This window comes from Rhinatrema bivittatum, chromosome 1 (genome assembly GCF_901001135.1).
Source record: "Rhinatrema bivittatum chromosome 1, aRhiBiv1.1, whole genome shotgun sequence".
NCBI classification, from domain to species: Eukaryota; Metazoa; Chordata; class Amphibia; order Gymnophiona; family Rhinatrematidae; genus Rhinatrema; species Rhinatrema bivittatum.
The window spans coordinates 686,672,704-686,691,389 of record NC_042615.1 but is presented as its reverse complement, the minus strand read 5'-3'; the positions used below and the strand labels follow the sequence as shown (position 1 = coordinate 686,691,389).

The 18,686-nt window shown below is 43.1% G+C and overlaps 1 protein-coding gene and 1 long non-coding RNA gene across 4 annotated transcripts in view; one reads left to right on the top strand and one right to left on the bottom strand.

Moving 5' to 3' along the window:
• ARHGEF28 (Rho guanine nucleotide exchange factor 28) overlaps positions 1 to 18,686 on the bottom strand; it is a 585,749-nt gene that overhangs the window by 553,009 nt on the left and 14,054 nt on the right. The gene's annotated exons all lie outside the window — the stretch shown is intronic.
• LOC115074940 lies at positions 826 to 18,624 on the top strand. Its single transcript, XR_003852384.1, has 3 exons — positions 826 to 973; positions 10,606 to 10,732; positions 18,246 to 18,624. It is a non-coding gene; the product is annotated as an uncharacterized LOC115074940 (long non-coding RNA).

Below are 18,686 nucleotides of genomic sequence, written 5' to 3'. Positions count from 1 at the left end.
GTGCTCATTAAGCCAAATAAAATAAAAGCTAAATCGTGCTCATTAAGCCAAATAAAATAAAAGCCAAATAAATAAAAGCTAAATCATGTTACAAGTTATCATGAGGACGGCTCCTTGCCTCCCTCACATACTCTCTTGTATATTGTACTCTATATTCGTTCCCCCTTTCTTATTTCCTACTCCCAGTTAAGGCATCCTTGTTATAATGTAACTTTATACTCCTTCAAATTGTCTCTTGTTGATTATAGTTGGTTATAGTTGATTATAGTTACTGCCTAGTTCGATGTAAACCGAGTTGATTTGATTTGTATCAAGAAAGTCGGTATATAAAAGCCTTTATTAATAATAATAATAATAATAATAATAATAATAATTAAGCATCGGGAGAATCAGCGTCTGATCAGAGAGCTGTCTGTGTACGTCCTCACTTTTCTTGTACCTCAATATTATGCAAACAGCCTCCACAGTGACGGTTATAAAAGGAGGAGCATACTTTCAGATCATGAGCTACCGATCCTACAGCTTAAGAACAGCTCTCGGCTACTGCTCTGCTCAGTGAAGAGGAGAAGCTATGGGTGACATTTTTAAAGACTATCTGTGGGCCTGCAAGCTCATTTTCAAATCAGAATCTCCTCAACCCCAGAGTTTCACTTTGGAAAATTCAGGCCTAATTTGAAGCAGATGCCAAGCACCCAAATGAAAGTAAACACAGGGATTTCAAAATCAAATCAAGCATAGCTCCCCCTCCTTTTTTTTTTTTTTATCTATACTAAGGGCAGGGTAATTTTCAGACCAGTTTTTTGGTTTTTTTTTTAAACAGGTAACAACTTCTGATTATTGCTCTCATTAAGGTGAAACTGAGTGTGCCTGAATATCTGGGGTGCCATCGGGCATGACGCTGGAAATGGAAATGAAAGACACGGAGACACAGAGGGTGCTCTCATCTATCCTTCCAGTCAAGGGGAAAGGCGTGGTAAGTGACAAACATGGACAGTGGTGTCGATGACAGGGCTTTGGTTTCTTGGATCATGATACCATATTCCAAGAAAAAAAAAAAAGGTCTGCAGAGTAGAAAAGGGATACTCTTACCATTCCTTGTAAAAGTACATGTTTTCCCATATACCTACCAACCTACGGGCCGCGCGCGTTAAAGGGGCGCTCATGATTGAGCGCCCGCTCCCTTAACGCGCGCCGAGCCTCCTCTCCGGGGCGCCCAATGCTAAATGCAAATGGGCTGCCGCAGTAAAAAGGAGGCGCTAGGGGAAACTGCGTGGCCCCTAGCACCTCCTCGGCAGCGGGCGCCCAGGAGAGGTGGCTGTCAGCCCCTTAGGAAACGGACTCTCAGTTTTAGTGTGTCTGTTTTCCTAACCTGACCGTGGCACACTTTTGTTTGGGGGGGGGGGGAGGGAGGGGTGGAACATTTCTAATTTTTCAGTTCCTCCGACTTAATAGTGCCACGATATTGTCTGAAAAAGTGCAGAAAAGCAGTATTTTCTGCTTTTCTGGACACTTTTTGGGATCCTCCTCATTTGCATGTGATGAGCGCTATTACCTACGTGCACACCCCCATTTTGCATCGGGGGTTATGAAGGCGCGTCCAATCGCAGGTTGAGCCTTGCGCTGCAGCCAGAGCACGGTATAGCATCGACCTGTTTATGCTTCTAATTTTCCAGTGTTGTCTGTCTCTTATATTTATAGCGGGGTCCCCATTTGGGTTGTTAGCTGCGTCCAGGGAGCTACATCTGGCTGGGGGTGGGGGAAGATAAACTTTCAGGGTTCTAGGCGTATCTAAGGCTCTGTACTCTGGAGTGCCAGTTAGGTACAGGGGTAACCATAATAACCACTAAAAAAAACACCAATCACAGGTGCCAGAAGCACAAGTAAAAGGGCAGAGTCCACTTTGGTGTTCAAAGTAAAAGTTTACTTGCAGATAAAAGTCCCAACCAGAATGGAAACATCAAACTGCATAAAAATAATAATAATAATCTAAACTGTGGTTTCCATGTCCCTGTTGCACCACCAGCCAGGCTTAATGATCCCTTCCCATTAGAGAGTAGAGTGCTGGGTAGCTCCAAACAAACTAGGAAAACAGGAAGCACCAAAATGCAAAAATAGAATCCATGATTATCACAATCCCTATAAACCTCCTTGCCCTTGCTTTTGCATTGCAGCGTGGGCTTAAAGATTAACGACTCAGCCTTTCTAGATACGGGGCAGGGGGAACCCTACCTTCCAGTCTGGTGAATTGAAAGTCCAAAAATCTTCTTCAAATCTAATGCAGATCCTGCCTCTTCCGATCAAAACCCCAAGGGGTGAGGCTAATGACCATTCACGAAATTCCACGCCCACCTCTCTCCCTCTCTTCTCCAGGCCTGCGGGGTCTAGACAGGGATCTCCACCCACTCCACACCCTCTCTCTACCAGTATCGCCTGCCCTCTGACTCTGAGCAGGCTCAGTATCCCACACAAGCCTCCCACAGAACGGTGGGGCTAATGCAAGGGGAGGGTCCAAAAATGCAAACACTGCTCCCACTGCCCATAGGTGAGGATTGAAATAGTGCCGGGCCTAGCCCCGTCACACTGGCCTCATAGTTAGCTTCATGACGCAAATGCACTTACATGGACTATTGCCCTGCTATAACAATCTAGCCCCCTCATTAACAGACGACCCTGTTCTACGTGGGTTTGAAGCTGAAGAATCTTATTTTCTTGTGCTAATTGATTTAACAGCCGCCTTCGACACTGTGGACCATATGGAATCAGCTAAGCAATACTGGCATTGACAGTAGCGCTCTCAGCTGGTTCTCTTCCTTCCTATCTAACAGGACATTCCAAGGCAGATTGGGCAGTCACACATCTGACCCCTTCCATACTGATACAGGTGTCCCCCAAGGTTCAGCACGCTCGGCAACGCTATTCAATATTTATAGGCTCCCTCTGTGCAAACTACTGGTGGATTTAGGAACTACCTTCTTCATTTGCCCCAGCAGTGACATTCTCAACCCACATGAAAGTAACACAGCAAGAACTCTCTCAACTTTAACATTAAACACAAAAAAAAACCCCTGAAATCATTTGGTTAAGAAGAAATCCTTCTATAGTTAAACCCCCGTCGCTAGACCTGGGTAATCTTCACATTACTCCCTCAGATCAAGTACGGGACTTAGGGATTCGGTTGGATGAAAACCTTACTCTGAAAAGGCACGTTCATTAATTAATGCAGGCTACGCCAAGCTGCGTATATTACATCGCTTGAAACCTTTACTAACTTCCATACTGTTTTACAAACTTTCATTTTCTCAAAGATAGACTACTGTAAGTCCCTACTTCTCGGCTTTCCTGCATGTCTCTTAAAACCTTTACAGTTATTACAAAATGCCTCCACAAGACTATTATTAGGAACAAGGAAATATGATCACATCACACCCTCGCTGATATCACTGCACTGGCTGCCAGTACAATCCCAAATATTCAAAATAATCCACTCCAGTAATCCCAGCCTGATAGGCGCGATACTACAACCATACACACCTCAGCAAACACTAAGATCACAAAACAAAGGACTATTGAGTGTGCCTACAATACGAAGTGCACATCTGACGCAAGTCAGAGACCCTGTGTTTTCATAGCGGGCCTAAAGCTTTGGAACTCCCTACCTGAGACGTTACGTTTGATACCAGAAATAAGAGATTTAAATGTGAGCTGAAAACATGGCTATTCAAAAATGCATATAACCTAACCTAAAACATCAGAATGCAGAGAAGTACAATAAGAATGACAAAAGATAATAACTGATGAATGAGTAATGAACTATTGAGAGGATGTAAGTAGCATAAGGCAATGTACTGACTTCTATGTAAAAACTGTTAAATTATAATTCCTGAACTAAAGCCCGTCTTAGAACTTTAGTTAAAATATATCATTACATCCTAGTAGGTTTATTTCAGTTGCTGTTCTGTTGATGTATAGTATGAATGTTAGTTTTGTAAACCATTGTGATCTTTATTTGGAATGATGGTATATAAAATGTCTAAATAAATAAATAATGGATAACCTGAAGCAGTTTCTGGCAGTGAAGTCACTAATAGTAGATTGTCATGGGAAGCATGTTACGGACCAGAAAACACAATATGCCATGGAATATCAATGGCTTGTGCTGTGCACCAGTTGGTGCTTGCATTACAGGTGGTGGCCTAGGCTGGGAGGATTAATAATGACCCACTGACTTGAACCCTCCACAGTCACTGGATTTGTTGATTTCCGTGTGTGCCAAGATAAGTACTTCTCTGAACAGGCATAGGAGAAAAGTAGAGAATCAGCTCCTGTGTCCATGTGTGCTAATTTAGAAGGACAACCTAAAGCAAATGGGCAGCTCTAAAATACACCTGTCAGAAGTACAAAAAAAAAAGTAACTGACAACAGAGCAATTGTGCCTCTACACGTTTAACTCTTGTACCATCAGAACTATAGGATAGGGTCTGATTCAGGTCTTCCACAGATGTTGCAGGAAGCAGAGTATTGTCTAACCACATCTGTTCCTGGGCACGAGTGCCACATCTAACTGTAGCAATTCAGCTGCTGTGGGCCCCATGGTGAAGTGCGCCAGGAGGGACTTGTTATCCTGAAGCATCTTTGAGTTTCATGGGTATAAAACTGTAACCCAACAACATCCGTGTACTACAGCAATGTCTAACAGCTCTCTAAAGAATTAATGGATCAGTCCTTTCTTCAGGACTTGCCGTTATGGAAACAATTCCAATTTGTTTTTAATGTGCCACAAAACTTTTCCAGCGCAGACAGATTGGATAGAAGAAAGTCAGTGGACAAGTCCTGATCTCTCTCTCTTCTCCCCATCCTCTCTGGTTGGCAGGGGGAGTCAGCAAGCAGTACATCTTACTTGCTGATGCCTCCTTCCTTCTGCATCAGAAATGTGTGTGTGATCTTGTGAGACTTTGGCCTCCTGGTATTCTTATTTCAGAGGGCAGACAGCAAGCAGCACTGCTCCCCCAAATCCTCTTGCCGGTTGATGGTAACCCTGAGAGAGGGAGGAAAGGTAGGTAGATACCTTTGGGTAGAAGGAAAAGGGAGATGGTGATGCCACAGAGTAGGGTGGAAGCAAGAGGAAAGTGAAGGTAATTTGCGGGGGGAATGGATGGTGGGCAGGCGAGAAGGGAAGGAGATGGTGTGCCGCTAACAAAGTGAACCTAATGCTGGGAGTGTCAAAACACAACAAAAGGTCGGGAACCACTGATTTATAGTGACAATTAAGTGCAATGCAATCAAAATGAACATAACATCCAACAAGTGTAATAAAAACAAAGTGAAAAAAAGGTAGAGAAATACAAAAATGTCAATGACTACCAACAAACTCCCAACGAAATTCTGAGGTCTTATTTAGACCTAATACCGTCCCCTCATTTCCTACCATCTTAAGGATCACCTGGCTCAGGCTACATGACTCTCACACTAATTGAGAAACTAAAAAAAAACAAACCTATGTACCTTTCTTTTTTCTTTTTTTTTTTTTAAATTTCTCTCATCAACATCACTGCCCACATCACAGTCCCTCTGGTATTCACTGGGACAAAGTAATTCAAATTTCAGTCGTACGTGAAGGGTTTCTGCAGCTACATTTACAATAACTAGGTGAAATTTACTATGTTCTGAATTTGCATACACAATTAGCCTCAGGGCAATAAACCAGACCCTATTTTTCAACGATAATCTGCTGCACACCCTGTTGATGTCTACAGTCACAGATTATGCCACCTAACTGCATGACGCTAAGACAGTGGAACCACCTTGACAATGCAAAATACTTACAGAGATTGCCCTTGTCAGGGCTATCAGAAGTTGGGAGTCACGTGATGCTTTAGTTGGAGAAGCAGCGGTGCCGAGGAGCTCCTGCCAGCTACCCTGAATAATCCAGCTTTCAAAAACCTAGGCTGGCAAAAACTGAAACAAAGATGTCTGAAGCAAATATTAGAGGATCTATTGATAAAACTGCAAACATGGTTATAGCAGAAGAATAGATTTCCCTGGAGAAGCATAACTCGTGCCCAGCAGAGAAATCTTCCTCAAGAAAAGAGGACTGGACTTCACCAGACCTGGCAATGGAAACTATGGGCACGATCCTGCAGATTTGGGGAAATATTTCAGAGAAGCTGACAAAAAAATATTGATACTCAATTAGAGATTGTTGTGTATAAAGTGATGCAGCTTGTCTCCCTGATTCGTGAGCACAAGGAACAACTTGACAGTGTAAAGGGCCAGGAGAGCAATTTAGAAAATTTGCTTACAGTGTGCAGCCAGAACACATGTCCTGAAGAGAAAATATAAGGCGCTTGGTGACAGGCAGGAGGACCTAAAGAACTGGAACATACTAAACTGTATTGTGGGCCTCCCAGGGAAGGTTGAAGGCCAAAGCGCTGTTGAATTTCTGTCAAGATGGCTGCTGAAGCTTCCTGAACTGCAGATTAAAAGGGAGCTGGATTAAAATCGGCAGCACACACCCCCCGCACCTTTGCTCCAGCCCTAAGACTGACAGGGAAATCACAGGGCTATATAACATTGGTGATAATATGGAGGCAGCACAGGAAAAAGGAGAATTATATTATAAGCAGGATATACATTTTGTAAAACTTCTCCCCAGCTGTCCAATCAAAAATGGCAGAGCTCTGCAGAGATGAAGTATCAGCTCAAAGAGAAGGGGCATTGCATACGCTATGTTATATCCTGCAAAGCTAAAGCTGCTTAACTCAGGCAAATTGGAAGCGTTTGATTTTCCTAAAGAGGTGCAAGGGGTTTGTGGAAAAACGCACATTGCTTCCTCAGCAAAGTATACATGCCTGCATATGTTTATATTTCAAGGCCCTGGAGGACCTTCGATTCAAAACGACAACTTAGGGGCTGGCGGGGTCTCGAATAGTGTCTTAATGAACATGTGGGGCATTTCTTCTCCAGTTAAGAGAACTTGAGTTATTCAGTTTTTCAAAAGACAGAAGGCTCATATAGCATTCCTGCTAGAAACACATTTAACTGAAGAAGAATCTGAGAAATCAGTTTGAGATTGGGTTAGAAGGGCGTACTTTACATCATTTAATTTTAAAAGCTGGGGAGGGGTGTATTCTGGTTCACTCAGTGCTCCCTTTAGAAATTCACAGCTCATTCTTAGACCCAGAGTTGTGGTTTGTGCTATTAAAATGTAGTTTGTATGGGGTGAATATCACATTGGTTAAATACAGAGAGTCCAAACATGAATCATAATGAGTTTTACAAAAATTTAACACATATACTGGTTAAGTACAACACAGCGTCATTAATTATTGGAAAAGGACGGAATATCTGTATTAATCCTAATCTGGACAAATCTGGCTCTAGTGCAGAAAATTTGCCTATTCATGAGCTTCAGAATGCAAATGATATTTAGAGGGAATGGAACCTTAGTGGTAGAGATTGTTCATATTACTCTCCCAGGCATAATTCTTCTAGTAGAATTGATTTTTTTCTTGGGTACTGCAAATCTAATGACCAAATTGCATACCTGTGATATATTAACATGTCATATCTCTGATCACCATCCCATTAAATGTATCTTAGATCTGCACAAATATGAAACGGTAAAGGGTAATTGCAGACATAATTTATCACTTCTCAAAGATAAAATAAAGGTAATTAATGAATCAGTTGATGACCTTTTAGAGCATCACCCAGCAGACACTTATGATTCAGTTCTTAGATAGAAAACACCGAAAGCAGTGTTAAGGGGCAAGGTAACGTCATATACAAGTCACTTGAAAAGTAGCAGGGACAAGAGACAAAATGAGTAGGAGAAGACTAGAGAAGAATCATAAAATTGTTTGAAAATTTAACACGTAGAGAACTAACTCTAGCTAAAGACAAATTAAATTACTCAAAGTTTTCACAGATTGAAAGAGTCTTTAGATTCAGTAAACAAAAATTCTACGAACAGGGAACAAGTCTGGTGCTTTGCTTGCTAAAATTACTAGGCAGAGGACAACTGGCACAATTAGTGGTATTAAGGACAACATGGGAGCTATGAAACATCTCCCTATGTAGATCAATAAGCTATTTTCTGATTTGTATTCGAATCTCTATACATCATCTAGAGAAGCTCCTGAAGGTTTTTACAGGAGCTTAAGCTTCCACTATTAGCATTATCTATAATGGAAATGCTAGCGGCTCCAGTTACAGAACTAGAAATTTATACGGCGATATTCTCCCTCTCCTTACGGACGAGGACTGCCCTAGATGGAGATTTCTTAGATTTTTATTAGTCGTTTTACAGAAAATGTTTACCACTGTTTAAAGATCTATTTAATGGAATGAGAAATCCAAATAGTTTTGGGAGCACCATAACAGATACAATAATAACATTAATACATAAAAAGACAAAGATCCAACTAATTGTACCTCCTACAGGCCAATCTCTTTAATGAACACAAATGTGGAAAATACTAGCAAAGGTCTTGCAGTTGAGACCAAAAAGAATATTACAGATGATAAATAAAAATCAGACTGGTTTTCTAAAAGGTAAATCTTTGGTTAATACCACCAGATGACTTTCAATATAATACATTCAGTAAAACAACACTGCATCTCCTAGTCTAGTTATATAGTTGGATGCAGAGAAAACATTCGATAAGGTATCCTGGAAATTTTTTTATTTACAGTTTTGAAGGGATATGGATTTCTAGACAAATTTATATTTTGGATCAAAGCACATCACAGGAAACCTAGGGCCATAGTACTCACAAATGGTGTTCAATCTTCGTTTTTCCATATACTTCAAGGGACAAGAAAGGAGTGCTTCTCACCTTTATTATTTAATTTGGCCCTAGAGCCGTTAGTGCATATGGTGAGTCACTCTCCAGATCATGCTTTGAATTTGGAAGATTATTCCATGAGATTGCATTATATGCTGATAATGTTCTTTTGTTCCTCAAAACTATTTCTAAATCTGCACCAGAGCTAATTTGTTTATTGGACAAATATAGAGATCTGTCTGGGAATAAAACCACATATTTTACAGATAGGCCCCAAATGTAAGATACCAGAATATTTGTCTAATTTTGAAAGAGTAGAAGCTAGTTTCAGATATCTAGGCATTCAGATATCAAACAACTTTAAAAGATCTGCATCACCTGAACTACCTACCTGTACTTTGAAAGTTTAAAGCTGATTTAGACAGATGGAATGTCATACCTATATCACTCTTTAAATGAGTTAATTTATTTAAAATGGTAATTCTGTCAAGGTTGCTGTACCTATTCCAGCAGATACCCTGTAAAATCACTAATAATGTACAGTAATTGGGATATTGAGAGGTCAGGCATCGACCTTTATATGGAACAAAAAGGTATCACAGATTAATGCGGCCACTCTATAGCTTCCTAGAGATTATGGTGAGTAAGAGTTGTTCAATTTTTAAGTGCATTAACTTGCAGCCAGATTAATAAATTTATGTGGCTTACTGGGTCCTGACAAAGAGCAGAGCTGGGATGAATTACAGGGTGCCCAGGCACATGGCCATAGTCAGCTGCACTATTACTTTTCCATCTGGTTCAAATAAACAGAATTTGCAGATCTAACCCTATTATCTCGCATACACTAAGGGTGTGGCCACTCATATTTAGGTTCTAACGAAGAGAAATATTCTCTTATTACATTCTTGATGATGAACTCATTTATCACCTGTAACTTTTTTGCCAGATATCAGTAACTGGTACAATGCCGAATTCAAGTTTCTTGGACAAATCTGGACAGACTCAATCTTTACTTCTTTAGACGAGACAAGAAGTCAATACAATCTACCGAGCTATATACTATCAGGTGAATTTTCAAAGGAGTTCTGCATGTAAATGCAACATACTATTGTAACATTTTTCAAAAGCCTTTTACCTGCTTTAAGTGTACTTAATGCAGGTAAAACCCATTGATAGTTGAATGACATATATCGTAGCAATTTTCAGAAGCCCACTTACATGGGTAAAGGGCATTTACACAGGTAAAACCCAATTTTAAGCCTATAAATGCTTTTGAAAATCAGGCCCATTATATTTATTTTCAGATCAGAAAAGCCACATACAGAGAGAATAACTCTATGAATGCCTAAGACAAATTAACCTTCTTGAGAAAATAACAACAACTGAAACAATAAAGAAAGTTCTCACGCGTTTATTGTTACTTGGCAACAGAGGGCAAAGAAACAGAAACAAGCAGTACATTGAGAGAACGCTGGAACCATGATCTCCAGCTGCACCTAGATGCCCAGCTTTGGCAATGAATCTGGTGCTCGAGTTCCAAAATCTCCCAGCAAATGTCAAGAGCTGTCATAAAATTTGTTCCATATGGCTTACAGATTTTTGTTTTGTGTATTTCCCCAAATTTAGTACATCTAGTCCTTTATGTTGGCAAGAAAATCGAAAGATTGGAAACTATATGAATATGTGGTGGTATTGCAGAGAGGTAACAATTTTCCCAGGCAGCTGAAGGGAAAATAACTTCTCGTCAACGCTCACATTACTTTGTCCCCGTTACAGAGCTCTAGGAAATGGGTTTGTCCTTTTTCCCTCTCTCCCACAGGAAACGGTGCATGGCGTGTGCAGGTTCCATCTTGTTGTAATTCTCGGGTGTTTTCCTGGGCAGGAGAATCCAGGCTCAGGTAGGATCGCCTGATGCCCTCCACTTGGAAGGAAACTTCACTGTCATGGTAGGGATCCTGCCATTGTGTGTCACTGCTATAGTTCTTCGTTGTAGGAAACACTGCTCTGTATATACTTCACAATTTTTCTTTTTCAGGAGGGGGGAGAGATGTTACACCTGTGTGTGCTTCAGAAAGTGTGCAGGGTTTAATATAATGAGAATGAGTCGTGGGAAGGTAGAGATTTCCCTCCTAAGGGAAACCCCTTTAGGGATGTGCTAATGTGAGCTGGGAAGGCTCCGGTGACTAAAGGTCATCCTTTGGTCAAAGGATGTTCCACACACTTTTTGACAGACAGTTTGGTATGGCCCCCTATGGCCTTGGGTTTAGGAGAAGGTTATAAAAACCCTGGCTACACTTGTTCTGGGGCTTCTCCAGAAGGAACAGGCAAGCAGGAGGATGTAGCTGGGATCCTCTCTCCTGGGATTTCAGGAGTCAGGCAGAGATACTCATCCAGTGTCTCAGGAAGCCTGAGGGGGAAAAAGCACATCTATGGTCAGTGTCGAAGAGTGAAAAAAAGAGAGTATTTTAACTGTGGTGGAAAGTTGCTGGGAACAGGATATAAACTGTGCCAGCCAGGAACTTCTTATGGGGCTCGGTTAATTGCTGACTGCAGAATCAGAGGGATTTCTTCCTTGAGCTGCGCAGGACACCGAGTAACTAAATCAGAATACGGGGCATTAAGAGGGCCAGGGTAGGCCGAAGAAAAGATTGTTAAATGGAATATGAAGTCAGAGAAACTGATGCAACAAGTATTTTCTGTTTTTTGTTAATTGAAGATTTATTTTTTTTTTTTTTACAATAAACTATTTTTCTAGTTTGGAGCACAAGGGTCTTATTTGCTGGGGAAGGAGTGTGAGGGTCCTTGGCCCAGTTTGGCCCTGCAAGTTATCCTGGCCCCCGGCCCAAGACAAACTTTGGTTTTCCAGCCTTTGGGCGGGTTCATCCCATGCCCTCCAGCGCTGAGAAAGTGGCCCCAATGGCCCAAGGGTTACCCACACAACTATATTTATTGGGAATGTGGGAAGAAGAAAGAGTTCTTAATAAGTTTCAAGAGTTTGTAAATCGTCGTCTGCACGTGGCTAGACTTGACATTGCATGTTTTTGGAATAGTAGAATAATGTGCTGAGTAACACTGCATTGTTAGGCAGGAGTACCTACGCTTTAAGAGGCAAGACAGAGGAATATGAGAGAGGTCTTTGTTAGAATTGGAGAATATCCATTGGTTGAAAAATACGATGTTGTGAGAGTAAGGTGGTGTCATCTCAGTTTAGTAAATGCTAATTTTATTATTGTGCTTTCTTAACATGGGTATATAATTTGTCTCACATCATCTGATTTTCCTCTGTACTTGCACAAATTTGACCTGGAATTTTGTGTTGTGTTATTAAAAATAAAAAGTTTAAAAAAAAAAAAAAAGATTAAAAAAAAATGTGGTAAAAAAACAAAACAAAAAACAACCCCTTGATTCTGGTGCATTACTTAATGGTGGTATGGGAGGGGCATGGACTGGAGGTATATACTGTACATGAGGATGGCTTGAATATCTTCATGACACTAAACTAGTTAGTGCTTTTCATTAGGCCATTCCATAAGTCTTCACCTTGGACTCAGAGGTACTCTCAAAAGTCAGGAGTCAGTAATGTTAAAGGCACCTGGTTCTGAACTAGTGACTGGTGATCTGCAGTACTAATCTCTTATGCTGGGAGCTACCCTATCTGGTGATTCTGAACGAACCTGCACTGTGTGTTCACCTTTTGTGAATCCTCTTCAGATTTGTCAATGAAAAAACTATCTAATAACATTCGCCATACCCAAAGGTATGGCGAATGGTCCATAATGTCCAGTATCCTGTTTCCAAAAGTGGCCAATCCAGGTCACAAGTAACTGGCAGGATCCCAAAAGGTCAACAGATTTCATGCTGCTTATCCCAGGGATAAAAAAAGAAGTGGATTTCCCCAGCTCCACCTTAATAATGGTGGAGGGTTTCCAAAGACACCTAATAGCTGCAGATTATCCCTTCTTATGACTATTCGCCTCCTGTCAAATCAACCATATTATGAATAAAAAATAATGACAAACACGCCCCAGTGGAAGTCTTTTGTATTAAAATCCAATATGAAATGTATTGCTTGAAGCAAATTCTTAGGTGAAGGTTTGTAAGGATGTCTTGCATTTCTTAAATCAATCCCGAGCACATAATCAATAAAAGCAGATCATTTAATCATAGAACTCATAAGTACACCCTAGTGCAGCTGTATCCAGGGCCGGTGGAAGCACTAGGCGAACTAGGCGGTCGCCTAGGGCGCCAGCTTCCCGGGGGCGGCACTGCCCCGGTAAAATTAAGAGAGCCGTAGCCTGCCCCGGTAAAAATAAAAGAGCTGCATTAAGCCGCCGCCCCCCCGATAAAAATAAAAGAGCCGCTGCCGGCAGCCCGCCCCTGCCCCGCGGTGCAAAAAAAAAAAAAAAAAAAGCTGTTGCATCCGCGGCTGCCCTTTTCTTCTTCCCGCCCCCCCGACCCGGAACAGGAAGTGATGCGCGGGAAGCAGTGGCGTAGCCACGGGTGGGCCTGGGTGGGCAGGTGCCCACCCAACTTAGACCCAGGCCCACCCAACTGGCACCGGAACTGCAAGGCTGTCGCGGGATCCCATCCCCGCGACAGCGAACAAGAGAACCCACGCCTCGCGCGCCATCACGGCACACATGGGGAAGCGCTGCTGCGCCGTATGGCCAACCGGTCTTCCTGTTCGGGGGGGGGAGCGGAAGCGCCGCACGCAGCTTCCGCTTCCTCCCCCCAATGCAGGAAGATCAGTTGCCTCTCCTGCTGCCACCCGTTCTCCTGCTATCTTCGGACCAAACGGCCCGCCGAACTTCCTGTTTGGGGGAGCAGAAGCGCCGCGCACAGCTTCCGCTTTCTCCCCCAAAGCAGGAAGATCAGCTGCCTCTCCTGCTGCCACCGGCCTCCTGCTATCTTCGGGCGTCGGGCCGTACTGCACGCCGATCTTCCTGCTTGGGGGGGGGGAGGGAGGAAGCAGACGTTGTGCGCTGCGCTTCCGCTCCCCCCCCCCCCCGACAGGAAGTTCGGCGGGCAGTACGGCCCGACGCCCGAAGATAGCAGGAGGCCGGTGGCAGCAGGAGAGGCAGCTGATCTTCCTGCTCTGGGGGAGAAAGCGGAAGCTGTGCACGTGCTTGAATGTGTATGTGTGGATGAGAATGGGAGTGTGTGTGGGTGAAAACTGGAGCCTGGGTGTGTATGTGGGTGAGAATGGAAGCTTGAATATGTGGGTGAATGGGAGCTCGAATGTGTGTATGTGTGGTTGAGAATGGGAGCCTGGGTTTGTGGGTGGGTGAGAATGGGAGCTTGAATGTGTGTATATATGGGTGAGAATGAGAGCCTGGGTTTGTGTGGGTGGGTGAGAATGGGTGCTTGAATGTGTGTATGTGTGGGTGAGAATAGGACCTTAAATGTGTATATGTATGGATGAGAATGGGAGCTTGAATATGTGTGGGTGAGACTGGGAGCATGGGTTTGTGGGTGAGAATGGGAGTCTGGGTTTATGTGTGTGGGTGAGAATGGGTGCCTGGATGTGCGTCTGTGTGTGCATAAGAATATAAGCCTGGGGAGGGGTGAGAAAGTGAGAACTTGTATGTGTGTCTGCAGAGAATGTGAGCTTGTGGTGGGGGGGGGGAGAGCATATGAGAGTGAGAGCTTGAGTGTGTGAGAGGGAGTCTGTGAGAGAAAGTGTGTGTGTGTGTGTGTGTGTGTGTGTGTGTGTGGAAGGGAAGAAGACAGTCATTGAAGAAAGACACTGAAAAGGAATTAGGAAATGAGCTATAAGGGAAAAAATGGGAAAAAGAGACCAGGACCAACTGATTAGAAAAATACAAAGATCAGACAACAAAGGTAAAAATATATATCTATATTTTGAGATGTTAGCAATTTAAATATAAGCAACACAACCGCTCTCTCAAAATTTATGGACAGGTAGGAGCCGTGTATAAAATCGTAATAATAAGAAGGCTAAAGTACCACAAATCACCGTGAATTATGTTTGTATCATTAAGTAAACCTCATACTTAGGCGTAGATGTGAATGCTATGCTGCATAATTTGGCATTATTTATCAGTAAAAAAACATCTAGTAGACCTGCATGCCTACAGTCCACCCATGTTAACCTTGTGCCCACCCAAAAAATCAATTCTGGCTACGCCACTGGCGGGAAGGAGAAAGAGCCGTGCCGCATGAAAAAAATAGCGGCGACAGCAGCATCGGCCCCTGAGCAATTGAAGCAGCCGGTAATCGGGAAAGGAGTCAGCAGCACGAGCCTCCTGCGGCCGATGGGATTCTTCCTTCTTGGCCTGTGGGGGCTGGAGGAGGCTGCGGCAGCTACCATTTGTTCTCGGGGGGGGGGGGGGGGGGGAGTGAGTGAGAGAAAGAGAGAGAAGCAGCCAGCTAGCCTGTGTGTGATTGAGAGCCTGTGTGTAAGTGAGAGAATGTATTTGATCGAGAGCATGTGTGTGTGATTGAGAGAAACTGGTCAGAGAGCTGATGTATGTGTATATGTGAGAGACAATGAAAGTGACTGCTCAGAGAGATGACTGATGTGTGAGAGTGTGAGACAGTCAGGGATGTGACTGATGTGTGTGTGTGTGTGTGAAAGAGAGAAAAAGCATGGAAGTGAGAACTCTGGGTATGTGTGTGAGAAAGAGAAAGTGATTATGGGAATGAGAAGCCTGTGCATGTGGAGAGAACAAGCATGGGCGTGAGAGACTGGTGAGTGTGTGTGTGAGAAAGAGAAAGTGATTATGAGAGTGAGAAGCCCATATATGTAAGTGGAACACGGGCGTGGGAAGCCTGTGTGTGTATGGCATGAGAGAAACTGTTCAGGAAGGTGACTGGTGTGTTTGTCAAAGACTGTTTGGGAGGTGATTGGTGTGTGAGAGACAGAAACTGGTCATGGGGGCATGACTGATATGGTGTGTGTGTGAGCGACATGGGCCCTAAGGAAGAGGACCATGAGTATAGAGCTTAGCCACTACTGCTGCTTCTGGTGTGTACTACAGCCTGCATGGAAGAGGAGTAAGAGAGCTGCTGGAGGGGGTAAGTAAAGATGGCTTTTTAAGTTTATTTTTCTTGATTGACTGCCATTTTAATTATTTAATATTATGTGATGTGTCTGCTTTTTTTGTTTGAGCAACAAGTATAGCTTTGGTTTATGTTTATTTTATTTATTTTTATTTATTTATTTATAAAAGAGTTTCTATACCGTCGATAAGACAAATCATCTCAATGGTTTACATGGCATAAAAATGTCAAATAAGTGTTCTGTTATAAATACAGACTTCGTTATTTTCATTAATGCACAATGTAAGTTAATTGTGTGTGGAGGCGGGGGGGGGGGGGGGCGGCATAGCTGACGTTTCGCCTAGGGCGCCTAATACCCTTGAACCGGCCCTGGCTGTATCCCATTATGAATTGTAGCAAAACACAAGCTTCTTAGAACTTGTTAAAAATGGGCTCAGACCAGTAACATATATTGTAAAAACATGTGGGAAAGGTCACATAAAGTGGGTAGTAGTCACAGAGTTCTGCTTGCAAGCCTAGCATGTTATGTTTCCACTTAAAACCTTCCTTTACACAATAAAAATACTAGTGTGGTTGCTATGTTAGTCCACTGGGATACATAAGAAAGAAAAAACGATCAACAAACAAGTCATAACTGTATTGTTACTCCAGCAAAAAGGTCTTACCTACTACCTAGACCTTGTTTGTTGATCTTTGTTTTCAGCGAAATGCTGGAAGTGCCAGAAGTGGGTAAGAGGAGACTTCACTCCCGGCTGGGGCTTGCATGATCCGGGGAAGGGTAACAAAGAAGTGGAGAGTGCATGGAGGATGGGGAGTGGCAGGAGGGAACCACATTAAAGATTAAGAAAAACCCAGAGAAGGGGTTACAGGACCCTGACCCGTGGACCATACAACATTTTCTTTTTAACAATTTGGAGCGGTCTGGTAGGGCTGCTCGGCCTGGCAGGGCCATTTGTGAAATTTGGGAGCTTGCGGGAGAAAGGAATTGGGACACGGGCTCTCATAACACCTTTAAAAAAATACAAACACTTCTATAGTCATCCAATCAGATTTGTCTGGCAGGTCCTTCCCCTGGTGTATCCATACTGCCTCAGGTCCTGCAACCCACTGGATTGTAAATAGCTCACTATCCTTTCCTTCAGTAGAATCTCCATTAATTTTCCCACCACCGACGTGAGGTTAACCGGCCTGTAGTTTCCCTCCTCCTCTCTGCTACCACGCTTGTGTAGTGGGACCACTACCACTCTTCTGCAATCATGCACCGCCTCCTATTTCCAGGGTTCTATTGAACAAGAAACGGGATGGTGCCGCATGATTGGAGAAAAGTGCTGGTGGTCCCGCTTCACAAGCATGGTAGCAGTGAGAAGGATGGTTAGCTTCACCTCAAGGCTAGCCTACAGACTGGTTAGCCATCACTGCGCTAGCCTAAGTACATTGGTTAATTTTGTCCCAGTCTAAACTTTACAGACATAGGCTTACCACTTAGGTGTTTGGAAGCAAAAGAGTGAAAGAATTCAAGCATGCTCAAGACAGATACAAAAGGGAACTTGGAAAGAAAGAAGGGGACTAGAGATCAAGCAGCACAATAGGCAGAGTGAGTGGACCAAAAGGTCTTTATCTTTTGACATCTTCTATGTTTCCATGTTCTTCGTCAGCTTAAGTACAACTTTGGGCCTAAGGAGCTACAAACAGTTCTTGTTTTCAGGGTAACCAAAAGGTGAAATGTAAATGTACTTGTTAGTTTCCTCTCCATTACTTCTTCCAGACCAGTCCAGAAAGTGGGATATATATTCCTATCAGCAGATGGAGACAAATAAAAAAAAAAAAAAAAAGCTCAAAGCTGACTTCAGTGCCCCTATAAAGATCTGATGCTGCCTTCAGCTCTTTAATATCATATATTAAAGCTAAGACAACCAAACGCAATAGTTTGTTTTGATTTCCCAATCACCACGTCAACCAATACTTGACAGAGCCCAAAACAATTTTACTCCATAGTTGTTAACCCAGGAATAACAGTCTCTGCACCAAGCTCACAATTAGGCCCGCTGTCTTCAGAGTACGCAACAATGTGCTTGCTGTTAGGTTTCTGAAACAATCAGACTGAGAGCCCCTAATCACCATGGATTCTTTTGATGGGTTCCAGATTGGTCTGGCAGGACTAAAGGAGAGGAAATTAACAGGTAAGTTTAAATTTCACCCTCAATCCATACCAAGTGGGAGCAAGCCACAATAGCTCGCAGGACTCCTGCCTACATGCCTGGATGTGCCCTGCTACAATAATAACTCCATAGCGAACTAGAGCCATGCAGACTCTGCTGTGCCTGAGGGGGAATCTGTAGCCCCTATGGAACTTCTCTCTTCCCTCTGATAGTTGAATGGAGAGGTAAAGAACCTGGCATGCTTGACATTTATATAATTTTTTTTTTTCCTTTTTAGGTTCCTGCTCTACCAGGGAACAACAGCCCAAAGACTGTTGCCCTATGAACCCTGTCAGTAGTTCCTGCTACTGGACCCACCAAGGGAACAAAGTCACTGGGGACCACCTGGTGCTAGACCTATTGGTGTGAGAACTCGGACCCCAACTGAGTTGGTTCCCAAGGGGGAGGGAGAATCAGTCCAACAGAACCATGGCCCGGAACACCCTCAGGTCTCAGCCTACGCTCCACTTGGAACCCGGCCCTAAAGCTTTCCCAGGAGCAGCTTATTCCTAGGTGAAGCACCAGTCCATGTCTGCTCCATCTGCTAGAGCAGAGCTTTCCAAACTTTTCATGTTGGTGACACACTTTTTAGACAAACATAATTTCGGGACACAGTAATTCAGTCTACTAGCAACCAGAGGTTAAAGGTTAAATGAACGAAAAGTATTTCGAAAATTTA